Genomic DNA, 6,407 nt, shown 5'->3' with positions numbered 1-6,407 from the left:
GGCTCTGGGCAGCCAGGCAACTTACATGGCTGCTCAGGGCTCCAGTGTGAGTGTTCCATCCAGGAAGGCAGAAGCTGTATCACCTTTCCTGATCTGACTTCTAAAGTCATGCAGCATTATTTCCACTGCATTCAACTGGTTACAAGCAAGTCATGAACTTGTCCAGATCCAAAAGAAAGGGACATAGAACCAATCTCTTGAGTAAGAAGGTTCTAGAAGAGCATGTGAAATGGGAGAAATTGTTGTGGTCATCATTGGAAAATATAATTTGCTATACCCATTTTACAGACAAGGAAACCGAGGTTTGGAAAGTTAAATAACTTACTTAACGTCACACAGCTAACACGTAGCAGAGCCAGAATTTGAACCTATACCTCTCTGACTCCAAAGCCTGTGTCCTGACCACCCGAAACCCTGCTCTACATAGCATAACTTTGGTTTTTAATCTATAGTTTCAACACAGTGCAAACTAGAAAGCAGCAGCATGGCTGAGCAAAGGGCTTGATGAAACAGATGGAATTTTACGAGGAATCTATAGAGAGGAAAAGAAGTTGCTTGGCAACTGCTGTTGGGGAGATTGCTCAAAGCATAAAGGTGAATTTGAAGAAGCCAAGAGAAATGCAATAAAGGTCAACCCCAAGCAAGGATTTAGCTTAGGCATGGTATGAAGGAGGTCTAAAAGAGAAATGACAAGTCCTGAGATCTGGCAAAGCACACAGAAAAGCAGTGGGATTTGGACACCAGAGGCAGAACAGCCACCCACAGGTGAGCTGTTCAGCACAGAACAACCATAAGGACATTCAGAAAATTCTATCATAAGACAAGCCTCTATTTCACCAATCATTTGAGAGGCAGAGTCTGACTCTGGGGCCCCCAGAATAAACTGGGAAACTGAGAACTATGCTGTAGAATTCAGGGTCTTGCAGAAGACCCTCTCCTAGTGGCTTTGCCTGTAAAATGTGGGAGGGGAAGGTACCTGCTCCTTGGTGAAACAAGTTATACAAGCAAGAACTGCATTTTCCAAGGACAATTTTCTCTCAGTTCAGGCAAAGCAGCCTATTGATAGGGCAAGCCAGGGACCACCACCTTCATTACACCAGTTAACAGTGATAAGTGATAAGCTCTGATGTAATTTCTCCCTTGAAGATAATTATTTTAACAATTAGATGACATTACCATTATCAACACTCAACCAAGTATCTCAGCATGAAGAAGGAAGTCCCAACACCAGTGGAAACCTAAAAATACAAAACCTCTGGCAAGGGGGTTCATGGGGGCCATCCTCCTGATGACAATTCTCCCTGAATCTCAGAGGCCCCACTACTCTTCTTGGCTGATCAAAATTCATTTTCTCCTTCTTACTGATTATTCTAGCTTTCTATTGCTGTGCAACAACTTATCAAACAAGTGACTTAAAAACAATCATTTGCCTTTGTTCATAACTTTGTGGTTCAGGAATTTGAGAAGGGCTTATATAAGTAGTCCTTGCTTGGGGTTTCTCATGGGGTTGCAGTCACATGCCAGCTGGAGCTGTAGTCCTCTGGTGGCTCAACTGGACTGGACATCCGAGATGGCACACACATAGGCTGGCATTGACACTGCTACTGGCCAAGAGCTCAGCTGGGGATGTTGTCTAGAGCACCTACATGTGGCCTCTCCAGGATGGCAGCCTCAAGATGTTCAGACTTCTAATATGGCAACTGGCTTCTTCCACAGTGTCCCAAGAAAGTCAAGCAGAAGCTGCAAGGCCTTCTATGTCCTAGTTTTGGAAGTCACTTCCACCATACACTATTAGTCGACACAATCACAAGCAATCAGATTCAAGGGAAGGAGCATAGACATCACCTCCTGATAACAGGAGTATCAAAGATTTTGAAGGCTATGTTTTAAAACTTCCTATTATATGTTGAATTGTGCTCTCCCAAAAGATGTTGAAATCCTAACCTGCAGTATCTGTGAATGTACCTTATTTGGAAATAAAGTCTTTGCAGATGATCAAGTTAAAATGAGGTCATTGGGAGGAGCCCTAATCCGATATGATTACGTCCTTATAAAAAGGAGAAATTTGGACACAGAGACAGACATGTCCTGAGGGAGAACATCATATGAAGGTGAAGGTGATGATCAGGTGATGCACCTACAAACCAAAGGATACCAAAGGTTGCCACGAAACTACCAGGAGCTGGGAGAGAGGCATGGAACAGGTTCTCCGCACAGCCTTCAGAAGGAACCAACCCTGCTAATACCTTGATTTCAGACTGTTAGCCTCCAGAATTGTGAGACAATGCATTTCTGCCATTTAAGTTTGGGGTACTTTGTTATGGGAGTCCTGGAAAACTAATACATTCTCATACTGGCTAAAAGAATCCTGATTTTGTTTAAGAGGGCAACAAGCCCAGGTAAAAATATATATTTCCCCAAACTCCCTTGCTGCTTAGAGATAGCCATGTGACACTAACCTGTCAGGGATTTCTGGAAAAGCCTTGCTTATACAGTAAAAAGCCATCTTTTTTTCTGTCTCAATTTTTCCTTCTTACTGTCTGTAATGTGGACGTGAGGTATAAAAACAGATCAGCCATCTTGCGACTGCTTGTGAGGACAGAAGCAGATCAGGAAGACGGAAGGAACCTGAGTCTCTGAGAGCAGCCCTCTCAGATCCACAAACAAGTCTCCATTGATTGTGTGATCCAGGCACTATTCTAGGTGCTGGGGACACTGACTCCCCATCCTCCTCTAGTGATCTGTCCTTAACTTCATTGGTAGATCATCTCAACTTACCAAGATAAATGCAGGAATAAAAGTGTAGATGTGATGTTATGAACTCCCACAGGGAAGCCTCCTGCCCAGCCTGCCAGAAGAACTTCCTGGAGCTCCCCACAGGGAGGAACACAAGACATGTGCAGCCTAAAAGTCTATCAGCCTCTGGGCAATGTCCTCCTCTCCCTCAACAAGAAACACACCTTCCTCATATATCAGATGGTCAGATCAGGGCTCTCAGAAGCCCCGGAGTGCTGAGCACAGCGCAGCTTGGGCTGCCTGCAGTTCTCATGGCAGCTGCTACCTCAGGATGCCTAGCAACAAGCCTGTCCTGGGAGACACCTCAGGCTGCCACGGAGTAGCCAAGCTGCCACTGTTCTCAAGAGGGCTAATCAACGGAAACCTGAAAGAAGCCATGCCATGGATAAAACCGAGCCAGCCCAGAACCTGGCTGCTTGCTAACTTCCCTTCTGCAGGACGCCCTGCAGTCATCCCATTTCTCATCATCAATCACCAAAATCCAGAGTCAGAAGCCTCAGCTGCAGCAGCAACGTGACTTCCAGGGTTTTCTGCAGAAAACTAGGACACTAGGTTTCTTGCTGAACTGGGTATGGCTTTCCTCATGCCGTAGGTAACCCAGCCAGATTGTCAGTGTGGACCTAAGGAGCCTGAGAGAGGAGGTTACCTGAGAAAGTTCGCCACTCTCCAGAACTTCTGCCAGTCCAAGGACATTGACACCCTCCATAGCACTAGCCAACATGCATACCTCCTTTCAGAAGCAACAGCTTACCAGAACCTGTGGGAAAACTCTGCTCGTGACTTCACTTCCAGAACCTCACCTCCCTCTGAGAATAAGTATAAGTGAGGTCCTCTGAACAGCAGAAGGATGAATGTGGGTTTCCATAGTCCCTTGGCCAGCAAATGTAAAGACAGTGAAGGCCAGAGTGGGGTCAAATGTCAGCCACACAGACCTGTCTTGCAATCTCTAGTTGTATGGCCTTGCACAAGTTACTGAAACTCTCTGAGCCACAATTTGTTCAACTATAAAATGAGATAATAAAACCATTATAGTCATTGAGGGGATTAAACAAGAACATTTTTATACAGTGTTGTCATGAGAAAAACTTGGGACTGTAACACCCGCTCCTGCCTCCCAAACCGGAAAGGTGCTAAGAGACCAAAGAATGACTCGGACAAGTCCAGCTTGGCGAGTAGATGACTTTATTAAGACTAGATATGGGACACTCCTGGGTGGCAGCAGGACAGCTGTAGAGCCCCATATCACTTTCTGTCTCTAAGCTGCTTTTAAGCTGATTTTCTGGCTCTTTGCCTACTGTGTGTGTGTGTGATGGGACTGTTTTTCTTGGTAGGTTCTCAGATATCCTCTGGGATGTCTGGGTTCTTGGAAACACCTGTCCCTCGGCTGGGTACCATGGCCTTAGCTCCCGGCCTAGCCTTTAGGGCTCAAGCAGTGGGCATATACCCTTAAGTAACCTGGTGGGGGACACGTCACAATATGAGTGTCTAGCATGCTACCTGTCACGTAGCAGTAGGGATTCGACAACCAGTGGTCTCCTTCCCTCCTTCCCTTGTCAAAGCTGTGATTTCTGAAGTCTTCTGGAGAAAGAAGCAATGAGGAATTGATTGGAGGTGCCCTTCTGTGTCCCTTGCAGAATGAAGTTCATGTTGTCTCCTATATATGTACCCCACAGCATGTGCCATGGTACTTACCTGTGGTACACACCCAGAGATACAGTAATGAAGGAGTAAAGACGAGCAAAGGGAGAGCAAAGGTGGAGGATGAGAAAGACATTCTCATCCAAATGGCATTTGCTGTTCAAGAACACTTTTGAAGCTGGGATAAAACCAGTGGTGCAGTGAGCTGGCAATAAAATTCAGCTCTCCCTAGCATGCCGAATACAGCCCAATATTTTCCCCACAGGCAGAGTGAAAGAAAACCGCAGCATCCCCCAGACTTTGGAAGGATAGTGGGCAGAGGGCAGCAGCAGGCACACTGGAAAGGGAGCCTCAAGCCCTCAGGACATTCATGTGCAGCCAAGCCCTCCCTCTGCTAGCCTTCTCTGCTTATCCTTATACATGGTTCCCTTTCCCTTGTCATTTTCACTACCACCATCTCAGCCCTCGCCATCTCTCCTCCCCAACCCCAAGAGCACCTCTGTCCAAGCTGCTCTGCCAGCCTCCCCCATGCCTCTCAGATTCATTGTCCTCATGGCATCTGATCATGGCAAACCACTCACATTTTATAAGATTTTTAAAAATAATACTCATAACGTTTAATCATCATAAGAAAATTTGACAACTAAAAATGAGCTCCCTCACAAATTTTAATGGAACTACATCCCCCAGAGATAAGGAAATCAAGGCAGGGAGAGACTCAGTCACTTTTCTAGGAATACTCATCTATAAAGCAGTAGATTCAGGATTCAATGCCAAGCAGCCTCTTCCAAAGATGTGCTCCTAACCACTGTGTATTCTGCCTCTGAGATAAAAACACAATTGAAAAGGAGGTTTGGGGTCAAGTTGTAGATCATGGATCAAACGCCATCCTCAGAAATTTTTATCTTGTTCTGTTGGTATAAAAAGTCATTGCAGGCTCAGGGGAAGAGTGTGGTAAAGCCAGAACTGTCTTACAGGAGACAGGGGCACCACCTTTCTGGAGGGTAATATGGTAAGTGGTATGAATGCAAAGGCCTACAAGGAGATTTTTGATGCATTAATCTCAGTTTTAAACATTTATATGCAGAAAATAATTGGAGAAATGTATAAGAATATGTGTATGGATATGTGTGCTCACAGCAATAATATTTCAAATAGTAAGAAAAAAAGAGGATCTGTGCTTGCTTCGGCAGCACATATACTAGAATTGGAAAGATACAGAGAAGATTAGCATGGCCCCTGTGCAAGGATGACACGCAAATTCGTGAAGTGTTCCATATTTTTACAAACCTGACAAAAATAAGCAACGGGGAAAGGATTCCCTATTTAATAAACGGTGTTGGGAAAACTGGCTAGCCATACGCAGAAAACTGAAACTGGACCCCTTCTTTATATCTTATACAAAAATTAACTCAAGATGGATTAAAGACTTAAATGTAAAACCTAAAACCATAAAACCCCTAAAATAAAACCTAGGCAATATTATTCAGGACATAGGCATAGGCAAAGACTTCATGGCTAAAACACCAAAAGCAATGGCAACAAAAGCCAAAATAGACAAATGGGCTCCAATTAAACTAAAGAGCTTCTGCACAGCAAAAAAAATACTATCATCAGAGTGAACAGGTAACCTACAGAATGGGAGAAAATGTTTGTAATCTATCCATCTGACAAAGGGATACTATCCAGAATCTACAGTGAACTTAAACAAATTTACAAGAAAAAAACAAACAGCCCCATCAAAAAGCAGGTGAAGGATATAAACAGACACTTCTCAAAAGAAGACATTTATGCAGCCAACAAACATATGAAAAAAAGCTCATCATCACTGGTCACTAGAGAAATGCTAATCAAAACCACAATAAGACACCATCTCACGCCAGTTAGAATGGCTATCATTAAAAAGTCAGCAAACAACAGATGCTGGAGAGGATGTAGAGAAATAGGAATGCTTCTACACTGTTGGTGGGAGT

General features: G+C 44.2%; 1 non-coding gene across 1 annotated transcript; it reads left to right on the top strand.

Annotated features, from left to right (window-relative positions):
• Positions 1-5,611: 5,611 nt before the first annotated feature.
• LOC129025471 (U6 spliceosomal RNA) lies at positions 5,612-5,718 on the top strand. The gene has a single exon (XR_008497227.1). It is a non-coding gene; the product is annotated as a U6 spliceosomal RNA (small nuclear RNA).
• The last annotated feature ends 689 nt before the right edge of the window (positions 5,719-6,407 follow it).

This window comes from Pongo pygmaeus, chromosome X, assembly GCF_028885625.2.
Source record: "Pongo pygmaeus isolate AG05252 chromosome X, NHGRI_mPonPyg2-v2.0_pri, whole genome shotgun sequence".
NCBI lineage: Eukaryota > Metazoa > Chordata > Mammalia > Primates > Hominidae > Pongo > Pongo pygmaeus.
The sequence above is the reverse complement of the archived record's forward strand: the minus strand, read 5'-3'. Positions and strand labels throughout refer to the sequence as shown.